This window comes from Sciurus carolinensis, chromosome 2 (assembly GCF_902686445.1).
Source record: "Sciurus carolinensis chromosome 2, mSciCar1.2, whole genome shotgun sequence".
In the NCBI taxonomy this organism is placed as follows: Eukaryota; Metazoa; Chordata; class Mammalia; order Rodentia; family Sciuridae; genus Sciurus; species Sciurus carolinensis.
The window spans coordinates 95,259,849-95,275,593 of NC_062214.1; the positions used below are offsets into that span (position 1 = coordinate 95,259,849).

Consider the following 15,745-nt stretch of genomic DNA (forward strand, 5'->3'; position numbering starts at 1 on the left):
GCAACAGAGAAATAGTGAATTCCTGAATACTAGGATTTCTTACTCAGGTGACTCAAAAACTTACTGATTCAAATCCCTACAATCCTATCACTGTTGTGATGGTTACTAACCCTCTGTGCCTAAATTTATTCTGACGGATGGAAATATTTACTGAAAAAGCGTTGTTGTAAACAGCAAACAAAATAATACATGCACAGATAGCTTTTATTGTTGTTTTTAAAGTTGGAAGAGTTCATCTGTTTTTAGAAATAATCCACAAAAAAAAAGTCCACAAGTTTCCTTCCCCTGAGTTTCTCCCCCATCCTTTGGGGAGAGCGGGTAGGTCTTCTATTCTCTAGGTACACCAGCCTAAGGTTAGTCTAACTTCTTATTTGATTGAACTTCAAATCCCTCTAGAAGATAAGACCAAACCCCTGAACTGTTAAAGCCAAAGCAAAGGTCAGAATAACAAAATAAAACCAGAAAACTAAATTAGAAAACAGAATTACTGTCCTAAGAATGTAGGCTCTACTACAGGGAGCAAAACTGCCCAAGGAAACAATCTCTCCTGAAAGTACTACAACCTTATTTAGATAAAAATTTGTTTTTGCTCTGCATATATGATTTAGGTCAGTCAAAATATGTAACCTAGATAATATTAATTAGAAAGAGAAAATAAATAAGAGAAAAACAGGAATACTGACATCTTAATAACTGAAATTAAAAGCATACTGAAAACTAGGGAGAATACCTGTGGATAGAAATCATACATATACAATGAATTTAACTATAAGAAGAAGAAAATATTTAAATCACATGCTTGCCATTCTACTCACTAATTATATGCCTGAAATAAATGCACAATGGAAGATAAAACTTTTCTATCCTCTAGTTGGTCTCACTTCTTATATGTCTGTCATGATAGAAGCATCTTCCTGTGACATCAGACTACCGTTTAGAGCCATTTAGCTTCCCCACATCATGGGCCGTACACATAGGCCTACTACTTTATCTAGTTTTTTAAACAATGAAAATTTGATTTGTTCCAAGGCTGAAGGAAAAACTGAACTGTTGGACATGAAGAGTCTGTATGTCTATATTTTCTATTTTATGGGCAATTTCAAGAATTTCCAAGGTTATCTGTGACTAAATGCCTTTTTTGCTTCCTTGGACCAGTGTAATCAGACCATGAAGTGAAAATTCTTGTAGCAAGAACCAAAACCAGCTAGGAGCACTCCTATAAACCCAGTGAGTGACTCAGGAGGCTGAGGAAGGAGGATCATGAATTAAAACCCAGATTTAGCAACTTAGCGAGGCTCTAAGCAACTCAGTGAGGCTCTAAGCAACTCAGTGAGACCCTGTCTCTAATAAAATATTTTAAAAAGGGCTGAGGGCCGGGGCTGTGGTTCAGTGGTAGAGAACCTGCCTGGCACATGTGAGGCACTGGGTTCACTTCTCAGCACCACATATAAATAAATGAATAAAAAATAAAGATCAATCCAACAACTAAAACAAAATTTAAAAAAAATTTTTTTTAATTATGGCTGGGGATACAGCTCATTTGGTAGAGTGCTTGCCTCCCATGCATAAGGCCCTGTGTTTAATCCCCAACACCACAAGAAAAAAAAAAGAAAAAAATTTTTTAAAAAGGAATGAGGATGTGACTCAGTAGTTAAGCGCCCTCTGGATTCAATCTCTGATACAAAAGAAAAAAAAATGATATAGTTCACAGGTAGAGTATTTGCCTAACATGTACAAGGCTATCACTTAAGTCTTTTCATTTAAAAGTATCAAAAGACCATGAGGTAGTATTCTAGGTACTGGGGCAGAGCCACAAACAAGACCTAGAACTCATCTAGACACAGTGTACAAACGTGAAATCCCAGCTTCTTGGGAGACTGAGGCAGGACAATTTCAAGTTTGAGGCCAGCCTCAGCAACTTAGCAAGATCCTGTCTCAAAAGAAATAAAAAGAAGTGGGATGTAGCTCAGTGGTGGAGCATCCCTCCGGAATTCAATCCTCAATACCATTCAAAAAAAAAAGAAAGAAAGAAATAGTCCTTGCTTGCATGGAAATTTCATACATACAAAAGAGTAGACAAACATTTAAGATGTAATTAAAGAAAAAATATGTGCTCTTAAAGCAATAAAACAAATGGTAAAAGCTGATCATCAGTAAGTTTCTCTCAAGCTAATGAACTAAATTCTAAGAAAAAATAACCACCAGTCAAGCCAAAGTTCTAGAGAGGGTATTACTGGCAGAGGAAAAAGTAAGGAAAGATCTGTTACAGGTCTAACATACAGAGAAGGGGGGAGGGAGGTTGTGGAAAAAAGGGAAATGGTACACAATGGGCTCAGAGGTAGTCCAGAGTCAGATCAGTTAAGGCCTATAAGAAATTATATGCCAGGTTTTTATTTCATTTTATCCTTACTAAAAAACTATTCTCTCCAGGGAACTGAGGATTACAGAAGTTAAGCAACTTGCCTATGGCCTGACACCAAAGACTGGATTATAATTTACTAACTTTGATATATCTATCTATCTCCCCCAATTTCTCTCTTTCTCTTTCTCTCTCTCAAAACTGAATGCATGGTTTGAGGAGTTTTGCTCATGACTTCAGCTCCTATATAAGACTATTATGTCACTGAACCATAATTTCTAGTATTATCATAGACATTTCCAGAAACTTGGACTTCACAGCAGGAGAATGTAAAAGATCTAATAGAATGTAACTGCTACAAAATAAGAAAGTACTAACTAAATACTATGTGAAGACAGAAGATAACTACTGATTCCAGAGAAGAAACCCAAATTTAACAAACGAGTCCCTACAAGAAGAATAAGAATAAAATCATATCAGAGGAATGGTAGGAAGATGGGTTATAAAAATAAAATGGTGTATTCAAGCAATACTATACTTAGTTCTTTTAAAAATGTGATTTCATAGAAAAGACAATTAAATCCTTGATAATATACCATGTTTTGTAGGTATTCTCTAACAAAATCTTACATCACAAGATTTTCTTAAAGTAGTCTATATTAAAGAACATAGGTGTTAAAGTGGACTTTGGTTTTGTGAAATAAATCTATTCACCAAATATGTGAAAACTGTATTTGTTTACATATTTAAATATGATTTTACCACCAAGAACTGGGAAGAGAGACCAGTTTCAAAACTTGACGAGAGGTTCATAAAGGTTAGGTGCAATGTGTAATCAAAAACTATCATAATGAAACTTTTATACCATTTCATTAAAAATCTACTTATACTTTATGTAGATCTTTCACCTGCATGGTTTTGAAATATTATGTAGTAATCATTCAAAGAATACTGAATGATGCACATCTTCCAAGCACACATTTTATTTAACAACAAAACACAGAAACAAATTTGTTATTATCACCATCAATCTTATCAGAAAGTCCCAAGAAGTTGCCAAGTTCACAGTGGTAGATATAAGTTTTCCAAAATGTGATATTTGCTTCAAAAAATAAACTTTGTCTTGGCAATAAATCGTGTCAGTTGTATTCCTTGAAGTGACAGGTTCACTTCATTTACTTTTGAGAAAAAGAGCAAATACCCAAGTTTAAACAACTATAATTTGCCATTCTTTCAAGTAAAAATGTTCCATGAAAAAAGTGACTATTCACTGTTTGAAATGCAACTCCATCACACAAGTTCTCTTCCTTAAGACCAACATCATACTTTGAAATGCAAAAGAGTTTTGTAACATCCTTTCCATTTTGCCACATGGAATATGACTTGTGAACAAGATTCAAGATTAACAAAATTAATAATTTTTCTGCTTATAAAGAACATTTTTAAGTGAAATTGGCAATTTTAAGGTAAATGTATAGTGCTGAAGAATATAATTATTAGTGCATTTTTGCCACTATCTTGATTCATACCACAGCTGCTTTTGCACCATCAGTGCAAATGTCAACTAGAGTTGACAACAGTTACACAGCAAATAAGAACTGAGTAGTATTATGAAATACTTTCAACCTGGAAAACCTCCTGAAATGCTCCAAGGTCTCCTCAAGAGTCCACAGACCACAATTTGAGAACTGCTGATCTGAATACACATATAAAATATTCAGAGAAAATATATCTCCAGGGAAAAGAACTAGATAGTAAGAAGACAAGGATGGCGAGGAGTTTCATTTTTTCCATGTACATTCTTTGCATTTTGAGAATTTGGTACCTTCTTACCTTTAAAAAAAATATTTCTTTGGGCTGGGGAGATAGTTCAGTTGGTAGAGTGCTCACCTTGTAAGCATAAGGCCCTGGGTTCAATCCCCAGCACCGCCAAAAAAAAAAAAAAAAAAAAAATTTTTTTTTCTTTAAAAAATGAGAAACCAGGGGGCTGGGGAGATAGCTCAGTCAGTAGAGTGCTTGCCTTGTAAGCACAAGGCCCTGGGTTCGATTCCCAGCATCAAAAAAAAGAAAGAAAGAAACCAAAAATTAATATCAAAAGTAAACAGACAACAAAGCAAGATCCCAACTGGGAAAAAAAAGACGGGATAGAAATACAAGCACACTACAACAAAATATGAAAGTAGGGGCTAAGGGTGCAGCTCACTGGTAGAGTATATGTCTGGCATGTGCAAGGCCTTGTGTTCAATTCCCAGCACTCCTACCTCCCAAAAAAGGGAAAGAAGTACAGTACAAGCTGCTAGGGATCAAATCCAGGGCCTACAGTATACCCGGCAAGTGCTCTACACTGAGCTATATTCCCTCCCCCTAGAAAAATCGTTTTTAAAAGGTATAATGTTTCTGCTCATGGGGTAGAACTAGGGAATTAAGAGAATGGCATGGGAGAATGATGTTTTTCATTTTAAGCTTTTTGAAATGAACTTTTAAAACAATTTATGGATAGTAATTGGCTCACTAATAAACAAAATATTACTTGGAAAAAGCTGAGGGCAGGGGTGCATTGCCTGTAATTCCAGCAACTCAGGAGGCTGAAAGAGGACTTAAGTTCAAGGCCAGTCTGAGCAACTTAGCAAGGCCCTAAGCAACTTAGAAAGACCCTATCTCAAAATAAAAAATATGAAAGACTGGGAATGTAGCTCAGTGGTAAAGCACAACTGGGTTAAATCCCCAGCACACACACACACACACACACACACACACACACAGACTGTGCCATATTCGTTTCATCTATCTCACTCCCAGTTTTGCATAAAAGTATTTTTAAACAAATACCACACATCTACCATTTTTCTCCCTCATTCCTCCATCTTCATATCTAAAAACTGTGGGCATTCTCTTACAAAATATGTCATTAACAGCCTTATCAAAAATACACAACTCTTTAATATCATCTGATACTCATTCACATTTAGATTCTTCCAAGTGTTTCAAAGATGACATTTTACAATTGATTTGAGTCTGGATTTAAACAAGGTCAATTCATATTAGGTTGCTACACATAAAGTAATGTTAATCTGTTTATATCATCTATCTACAATTCTGAAAAGTTTGACAAATCAAGCAATTAATTTACACTTGAAAATTCTCCAGAATAACCCAAACTAATGCATCTGCTGTTTCTGTCATCTATAACACTCTTCCTCCAGACTGTCACTATGGCTGATTCTTTCCAGTCAAAAATCAAAATTATTACCTCTAAAAAATGGCTACCCTCACCACCCAATCCGTAGTAGAACCCCACCTTCCATTCTTTGTTTATTTTGTGGTCTTACTTTCTTCTTGGCACTTACCACCACCTGAAACTATTTGATAATTTTGTTTCTGCCCAAAAGAATGTCTACTCCATGAAGGCAGAGTGCCTTTCTACTGAAGATCAGTGACAGTGCCTAGGAACATGAGACATCCTATAAATTCTGAGAGACTAAATAGGATAGTATCTCAATTTAAAATGTAAACTCAGCAAAGCATTAGTTTTTAATCATCTGTAGCTCTCTTCATCTACCGGTATAAATTGAGTACCTGCAGCAACCTGGGCAGGCTGTTACCACGAATCTATGGGATTTAAGAAAGAACAGAGATATCAGACACTCAAATGTAATTCTGAACTTTTACTGACCAATAATTACAAGTTTCGGAAAGAAAGGCTATTTGGAATGATCTGAAAACAGTTACCAGGAGCAATACTGCCTAGAACAACAAACACTGCTTCATCATAGGTTTTATACATATGTAAAACATATATAGGCTGTCTCTCCCTCTACAGATAGTGCACATTCTCCCTTGAAAGCATATTCCTTGCTTTACCCCAAAGACCTTTCTCTCTTGAGATCACACCCATTCTCCACTGAATATGTATCAACTTTTCTAAATAAACCTCCATGACTGGAAGGGATGGAAGAGACATATTATTTCTTTTTGGGAATTCTTCATGATGAATACAACAATAAATACCCCAAACACCTAACTAAAATACAAGCCATTAAGTTTGGAATCTAGAATAAATGTTATCTATCCTAAACTTTTCATTTTAATAGCTGAGAAAGCTATGAAGATCAAGAAAGTTCAACAATAAACTCAAAGATCCAATTCTAAAATCCAGATTTCAAAAATAAATTAAAAAATTCTGATTTCTGTCTCTAGTTCTATACTTTCAAAGATATCACTCCCAAAGTTAAGAGCATATTTGAACTACTATCATTGTTTGTGCTATCATTTTTTTACCTATTGAAGTCCTAGTCTAAGGTGAGGGGGTCAAAATGGGCAAATATAAATATGCCTTAAGTAAATCATGATACCAAAGTCCCTCTTTAACAAAAATAAAAGGAATGTCTAAAATATAAATAAATGGTTTGTGATTCCGTGAGTTTTTTACTTCATGGTTTTTCTTTGAAAATAAAAATAACTACTTAAGAGTATCTGCTAAATGACTATTTCTTTGCTTTTTATACACTTAATCTGTTGTTCTCTTCAAGATCAGTACAGCTATGTCTCAATTATCTGTAAATAGAGTACCAAAATGATATTAACATTTTTCACTGAAATGAAATTATTTTTATTATACCTTTCTTCAAAAACCAACTCTAAACCGGGGTGCAGTGGTGGTACACAACTGTAGTCCCAGATACTGGGGAGTCTGAAGTACAAGGACGGCCTGCACCCAGGAGTTCGAGGCCAGCCTGGGCAATACAGCACAACCCCCAGAGAAAAAAAGAAAGAAAGAAAAAAAAAAAAAAAAATCAACTCTTTCTAGTGAAACAACTAGAAACAAGCAAGTGATCAACAGACAGCAACCAATTGGGAAAAAGAGACAGAAGGATCCATACACACATAAGATAGCACTGCTGATAATCAAGGAGAGACTCTTCATAATTTTTTCTACAATATTATTCAAACCAATTCGTGAACACCCCGGCTAATTCTTGACTAAGACTGTAAATCATAGGTGTCAAACAAATGACGAAGAGATGATAAAGTCATTTTTCAAAGTTAAATGGCAAGACTGACCAAAGTAAAATAATTCAAACTTAAATAAATCTAAATTATTTTCAGAATAAAAGGACTTCCTTCTCATCTGTTTTGCCTCACAAACATAACCAAAGACTATTGTTTAATATGAACAACATAGTTTCTACTGACATGAATATTTCTGACTAAAAAACACAAAGTAACAAACTATCAAAACATAGATCTTCACACAAATAAAGCTAAGTAAAACCAGTATTATGGAAAGAATTTCTATATAATCTCAAAATCACATTCAGGCTTCTGCCAGCAGACACACACACACACACACACACACACAATGGGAAAGGAAATGGAACCTTAGTTTTATCTTTTTCTCAATCTGTTCTTTTTGGTTGTGTAAGTCCTTAAAACAAGAGAAAGATAAAACCAAATGAAATAAAGTTTGGATTGTCAGGTCCAACAGCTATAAGAACTCCTATAATGAAGTCTGTTACTACTCAGAGTTCTAAATTCATACTGCATATAAATCAAGAAACAGGAAAGCTTACAACAATACAATGGAGCCCCACACTACAAACATGAACAAATTAAATGAATACCTTACACTTCCTGGTATTTTTTTTTTAAACGCCCAAACTTACACTTGCGTTAAGAAATCTCTGTAAAGCGCTACTATAACCTATTTAAGAACTATGGTGGCAAACCTTTACTTATACAGTACAGAACAGATATCCCCACTACGGCACTGCTACTGGCTGATAAATTATTTAAGGGTAATACTAAAAATACCTTTCTTTTTCTAATGACCAACAAACCAACTCCACACAAAATCTGACGCGTCTGTATTTCTGCTGTTCGGCCGACTACGTTTCCTTGATCACAGGAGGCAACTCCCTAACCGTCAGGGCTGACCTAGCGCCCTCCGAGTCCCCGTGTCCGGGTTACCTTCATCACTCCATTGTCAAATCGCACTCCTACGCCTCAGTCCTCAGCCCCCATCCTGAGTCTAGCGAGAGGCGAACCGGGAAAGAAATCCCCTCGCCCCCACCCCAGCACTGTAGGCTGTGGGTGTGTCGGGAGGCGAATGCTTTACTCAAACACAATTAAATCTTCGGCCCAGACCAGACCCGAAGTCACCACTGAGCCAGCAGGCAGCGGCCGGTCGCCGACCCCAGTCTTCCGCGGCCGCAGCCCTTCCTCTTTCTCCCCTCCGGGCCGGCCCCTCCCCCGTTGCGCGCACGCGCGGCCTCAGCCGCTCCCCTCCCCCCTGTTTCCCTCACCTTAATCATTAGCCACCCTCTTCCCAGGATCCGGGAAGCACTGACCCAGGGAGGAAGACAGGAGAGGTAACGGGGGGGAAAGGATGCGTCGAGAGCCAGCGATCTGCGCTTCAGAGCTCAGCCTGATAGGCCCCTATAGTCAAGCGCACGTCTGTCACCGCCACCAGAACTGTACGTGCGGCAGCGCCTGGACTCGGCCCAGGCTAACCCGGCTTGGATTCCGAGTGCCTAATGTCGTCCCACAGGAACTCCCTCTCGGAAGCTGCGGGTGTTTCTATGCTGCGCGAACCAAACACCTCGCCACCATCACCGTCGCCGATGCCGCTCTCCTACCCTGCTGCCGCCGCCGCCTAACCAATCCCTCTCCTACTGGGCGAGCACGACACTTGGGGCCTTTACGACAGTTCGGAAAGCGACAGCGCACCAGCCTTCACGCCTCCATTAACAGCTGTTTCTTTCTGCGCATACTCAGATTCTAGTTTCTGACGGCCACGCCCCCTCACCCCCGGCCCTGCCCCTTTGTACTCGCTTTATCAATCTGTTGAAACCGAATAGCGTTACAAATCTCATTATTTTATTTTCTTTGACGATTATACGTTCAGTACTTAAGCAGAATTCTGACTGTATCTTGGTTAAGTTTTTCCTAACTAAAAATCACAACTACAGGATTATTAACTATACTTAAGTACACTTAAAACAAGAACCTGGTTTAATGTCTTTAACAATGAATGATACCCAAGTCATCTTTACGCGCTATGACATGAAGATCACATCTCAAGCGTTGTGAACTTGCTTCCGGAATCGTTTTAAAGGTGATAATAGATATCCTGGGAATTCTGGTTGTACAGTCGCAGGAGCCTTCTTACTTATTTTATGAAAATCAGTTAAATAGCAAACACTTCGTTGTGTTCACCAGGAGGTTGTAGGGATAGAGCATGGGTTTTGAAGTCAGACAGACCTCCTTTCAAAAGTTCAATGATAGACTGGGGATATAGCTTAGTTGATAGAGTGCTTACCTTGCAAACATAAGGCCCTGGGTTCAATCCCCAGCACCGCAAAAAAAAAAAAGAAAAAAAGAAAAAAGTTCAGATGCCCCTTAACAGCTGTCTGATTTATTAAACCTTCAAAAATCTCAGCCCCTCCTCAACTAATTGGGATAACATTATTTGCCTCAAAAGTTTCCTATCTCACATAAGCGAGTTTATGTAATGTTCTACATATTGCTTACCAATTTCACGTTCCATAAATTCCCTCCTTTTGCCTCAGCTTATCTTTCTCAGTACTTTTCTGTTCACTTATGTTCTCCATATTATTCAATGAAGAAAAATATATATATACATATACTACCAACTGAGCTATATCCCCAGCCTGAAGAAAATATTTTTAAATTATAAACAGTGGAAACTGGAAGTGCATTGGACCAGTATTTTCCTCATTCCTCCTGTGGTCTCACTCTAAATATCGTATTTTACTTGTACTTTCATGGGTTTAACTGTTAGTGCCTAATGACCTCTCAAACCTGTATTTCCAATTCTAGCCTTTTTTCCTAAACCTCTTGACCTGTGTTCCCCAATAAGATAGATACACTAGCCACATATGGTTATTGAACACTTGAAATCTAACTAGTACCAGCTAAGAAGTGCTTTAAGTGAAAAATGCATTGAATTTCAAAAGTACAAGAATTGTGAAATTTTCAATGCCTTTTAATATTGATTACATCTTGAAATAATATTTTGAATGTATTGCGTTAAATTAGTGTTCTCAAGATGGGAAAATTCATCCCCACTCCTCAGGGAACATTTAATAACATCTGGCAATATTTTTGATTGCCACAACTCAAGGATGATGAGGTAGCTATGAACATCAATTTGGTAAAGGTCAGATATGTGGCAAAACATTCTATCTATACATGATAAACCTCCATAACAAAGGATTCTCTGGCCCAAAATGTTAACAGTAGAGTTGAGATCCCCGGTTAAATAAAATATATTGTCAAAATTAATTTCACCTGCTTTTTAAAACCTAATATGGCTACTAGAAAATTAGCCATATTTGTAGCTCACCTTATATTTCTATTGAACTTAGCCATTTCTAATACATCATATCCATAATTATTATGGATATGAATAAATATAGGTTTATTGCATTTATACCCTATCCATCTTATTCTTTCCTGTCTCAGTCAATAGCATCAAGTATCCAAATTAGAAATCTAAGTCATCTATGACTTTTCTCTTTTCCGCTCCCTACCTCTTCAATCAATAAACCTTTTCAATTTTGCCTCTGAAATACTTTAAATCCCTTTATTCCTCTGCATATTCTTCACCCATCCAGGCCTTTAGTAGCTTTAATATTTATTTGTCCAGTAAACATTTATCAAGTACTTGCTATATGCTAGACATTATGTGAGACACTGCAAGTACTAAATATAGTATAGCCACCCTACTTGCAGTGTTTTTATAAAATCCAAAAAGTAAATTCATTATTTACATTATAATGTGGAAGGGTTAAGATGATGTGGTAGTTCTTTCTCTGAGAACACAAAGATGGGACACTATAGACAAACCTAGAGGAAGTGATATTTGAACTAAATTTTCCAACATGGGAGAGGACAGTTAAATAAAATCAAAGAAAGATGATATTCTACGCAGGAAGATCAGCACATGCTACCATATGGACTCCTGTATCTGAAAAAGCCTGAAGTAAAATAATCTATTAGAATATACTGAATGTGTCATACTGTGGAAAATCAAGAAATGAGGAAGAAAAGCAGATATAAATGATCAAATAAGACTTTTTCCCCCCCTTAGGGTAAGGAGTTTAACATTAAAGCATTAAAGGAAATGAATCAGTAATAACAATCAGATACAACTATTAGAGATGCCATTATATAAGCAGAGTAGAGGGCAGTTTGGAGGCGGGCAAGAGTGGTGGAGAGAGACTAGCTGGAATAATAAAAATTATGAGGATGGTAGGTAGGAGAATGAGAAGGAACAGACAGTTACAAAAGATAGTAATATTGAATGACCAAATGTATATAGGGAGAAGGAGAAAGAGAATCTCAGAGGTTTCCAGACTTATGATGATAGGTAAATGGTTGAGTGGTGATGCCATTCAAGAAAGAGACAGGAGCTTGGATTGTGGCTTAGTGATAGAGCACTTGCCTACCATGTGTGAGGCACTAGGTTCAATTCTCAGCACCGCATACAAAAAATAAAGGTTCATGGACAACTAATAAAAATATTTTTAAAAAAGGAAAGAAAGAAAGAGACAGTATGGCAAAACTCAACTTGTGGGGTTTGGGACTTTAGACTGGAGGTGGGACCTATCTTTTTTTGAACAAGTAGAATTTGAAGCATCTAACATTTACCCATAGTGGAGATTCCAGCAGGCTGTTGGACATAGGAGTCTGGAGCTCAGGAGGGAGCACTGGGTTAAAGATAGAGATTTAGACTCTTTACCTTACATGTGATAATTGAAGCAATAATTTTTGTGAGGTTATCCAAAGTATAAGTAAAAAGAGACAGATACCTGGAGAAGTATTATATTTTAAGGGTTTAGAGTAAAAAGAAGTTCCTGGAGGAGATGAATGATGGGCCAGAACAAGAGGAAAAACAAAATAACAACAACAAAGAGATAGAGGTAATAAGTCAAAGGAGGAAAGAGTTTCAACAGTGAAATGGTAACCAAAGACTAATGAAATATCTGTAAATTTAGCAATAAGGATATGTGTAAACAGAGCACTATCATTGTCTTACATATGTTAGAACAGCGTTTCTCAGCCTGGGGTGACTTTGATCCCCAGAAATTATTTGACGAACTCTGGAGATATTTTTGGTTATCACAAGAAGGGAAATGCTGCTGATATCTAATGGGATGTGCTAAATACTCCACAATGCACAGAACAGTGCCCCACAACAAAGAATCAGTTAGACCAAAATGTGAATAATATCTCAGTTAAGAAGTCCTAGTTTAGAAAGAACTGAACAGTGTAGTTAGTCAAGGACTGGTACCATTTCCTGCAATTGGTAGTAAATGAAAAAAGGGAGACATACCTAGGAGAATGTTCAATCAAGAAGGGTGATACTTAAATCATGTTGAAGAGAAAGAACTGGTAGAAGAGGAGAGGTGAAAGTTACTAGAAATAAAGGGATGCTCACTGGAGAAAAATTCCTCTGGGAGCAGAGGAAATGAGATTCAAAGATCATATGGAAGAATTTGCCTTGGATAGTAGAAGGGCTATCGAATAAGAAGGAGGAAGTGATTGTACAAATAGAATTAGATAGAATTAGCTTCAGAGATGGTGTCAGAGTGGGGGACAAATCAAGAATTTACTCCTTTAATGACCTTGATTTCCTCTATGAAACATGAGATAGGACCACATACCTAGAGAGAAGGTTTGGAAATACCTTGGCAGAGAATAATAAAAAATTACAATAGTTATTGCCATAATGGCATGCAGGACAATAAATCCAAGGCAGTAAACCCAGAGCAGAAAAGGAGTGGATTGAGAGGATAGATGCTGCAAGGTTGTATTTGGAGGAATATTGGTAGATTATAGGGAGTGGGAGAGAGCAATCACTTGAATCACATATAATAGTTTCCTGATTTCTATGCTTCTGTTGGTCCCACCACCATTACATACCATCATTAATTCAACCTTAAACCACTGCGAGAGTGTGGCAGAAACTAAGATACCAAATTGTTTATCATTCAGTGACCCTCTATCACCTTCAGGTTAAAGTCCTAAATCCTCAGCTTAGCAAATAAAGTCTTTCAAAATCCAGAATATTCCAGGGTCATTTCATACCACCTCTTCCCACCATCCTGCCTAGACTTCAGTGGACTTCTAAACTCATACTTCTCTAATTTTTTTTTCCAGTGTTGCTCCAATACCACCCTTGGATTTGCCCCTGTAATGTCACAAACCAAATCTGCTTGTGCAATCCCTCCTTACCTATTTCAGTGGAAGAGATATCTCTTCTGTCCAAAGCTAATTTTTCCTTTTGACCTTTCAATCTCAGTGCTCACTCAGGTAAGCATACCTTTATTTCCATTATCTTTCACCTGTCTTTTTCTATTAACTTTTTCTCTTCAACATACCAAGAGAATTCAAGTTTCACCCTTTCCTGCTAGATACACTCTTTTTTCCCTCACTCTGCCTTTGCATCTACTGTTCCTTTTGTCTCAAAATACCTTCCCCTTTCCTCCACATTCCACCCATGCTTCATCTGCTTAGCAAGCTTTTTTTGTTTGTTTTTGGTACTAGTGATTTGAACCCAGGGCACCTCCCCCTTCCCCCCTCCTGCCCTGGGCTCCCACATAGGCAAGTGCTCTACCTCTAAGCTGCATCCTCAGTCCTGCTTAATAAACTTACCCATTCCTCCAAGTCTTCCCGGAAGCATTTCCTTGCCTCTCCCTTTCCTGAAATCATTACTCCCGCTTCTGTATTCTTTTCTTCAATCTATGTGTAAACTTCTACTATACGTATTATAATTATTTATGTACACACTTGTCTCTTCCAAAGCACAAAAATTGAAGAAAATGTCTTTCTCTCTTTGGTAGACAAATAGCATTCAATAAATATTTATTGAACTGTACTGAAGGAGATTGGGATTCCATTCTTGACTTTGCCACTAAGAAATTTTTTTTTTTTTTTTTGTACCAGGGATTGAACTCCAGGGCCATTCTACCACAGAACCACTTCCCCAGCCCCCTATTTTGGATTTTATTTAAAGACAGAGTCTCAGTGAGTTACTTAGCACTTTGCTTTTGCCGAGTCTGGCTTTGAACTCCTGTCCCAGCTTTGATCCTCCTGTCCCAGCCTCCTGAGCTGCTGGGATTACAGGCATGTGCCACTGCACCCAGCAAGAAATTCTTAGTCTTAATAAAATCACTGGAAATCTCTGAAAATTAACTTTAGTTACTTGTGGAAAGATCAGGATTATTGAAATATGCTCAATTCTTTCCTGAAGCTGCAGTAAAATGATGATTACCAAATTGACCTGCATTCGTGGGTCAGCAGTGTCTATCTGCCAGGCAGGAATCTGAGAAGTTAGATTTAAATATGGCAATACTGAACTGAATTAATGAATCACCTGAAAAAAAATAGGAAAAAAGAAAACTTCTACACTTAACAAAGTCAGAAGGAAAGACTGGTATACAAACCATCCATTACATACTTCACAACTGTATAAACTTTGCAATAGAGAGTAACTAATTGTGTGGTCAGCTTTGTGCAGAAAGGAAGCAAATTGAAGAAAAGCAAAGATTGGAGATTTAATGCAATGAGATAGGGAAATACTCATTGAAAGTATTTACTAAATTATTTCCTCTGCTTTGGAAAGAATTAAAAGGATTCTCAGAGATATACTAATGAGAATATTTAGTAATTCACATTTTGCTTTCTTATTGATGTACCAAGATATCACTGAAAATTGCAACTGAAAAAATTCAGTCAACTCCATAACTTTTGATTTAGTTGAAGTAACTCAGTCCCTCATTAAAATTTTGTTTATATATTAATGTTAACTTCAGCTTACATTTGTGTAAACAGAGACTATGTTTAGCTTATGAACTACGTATCGTACTGTATAATCTTTATTATACAAAGAGGGAGGGACAGAGAAAAAAGGTAGTCAATAGACTTTACTTCTTCTAAACTGTTCTGAAGTCAGTGAAATCATAGATTTTGAAAATGTGAGGAGCTATTTGGTATAATAGACAATTTTGATCAGTATCAAACTGTATGATTCTCTAATTTCTTTGGAATGCAACCTTCAAAATATATTTAAATTATCAATGACATATTATCTGTGTGGCTCAGTTCCCAAATAACTGAGGTAACATAAATGATGGTCTAATGAGGGACACAAAATTTCTGGAATTTTGCAGATGACTATTTGAAATCTCAGGTATCCTAAAATATTTCTGGTTATCAAGTCTAGTTATGGGCATGTTTGAGGCCATCTAATTCTATGAAGGTATATTTTATTTTTTTATTTGTTCTAATTCGTTATACATGACAGTAGAATGCATTTTGACATATTATACACATGGAGCACAACTTCTCATTCCTCTGGCT

The 15,745-nt window shown here is 37.0% G+C and overlaps 1 protein-coding gene across 10 annotated transcripts in view; it reads right to left on the reverse strand.

Moving 5' to 3' along the window:
• The window catches only part of Rnf111 (ring finger protein 111), a 120,887-nt gene that overhangs the window by 63,867 nt on the left and 41,275 nt on the right, over positions 1 to 15,745 (reverse strand). For 2 of the 10 annotated variants that reach the window (XM_047541209.1, XM_047541210.1), the window contains exon 1: positions 8,327 to 8,563. The exons of 6 other annotated variants lie outside the window; for them this stretch is intronic. The gene's annotated coding sequence lies outside the window, so the exon portion shown is untranslated. Of the gene's footprint in view, positions 1 to 8,326; positions 8,564 to 8,661; positions 9,039 to 15,745 lie in introns of those variants that run through there. 2 more of the 10 variants (XM_047541211.1, XM_047541208.1) reach the window with 2 other exon arrangements.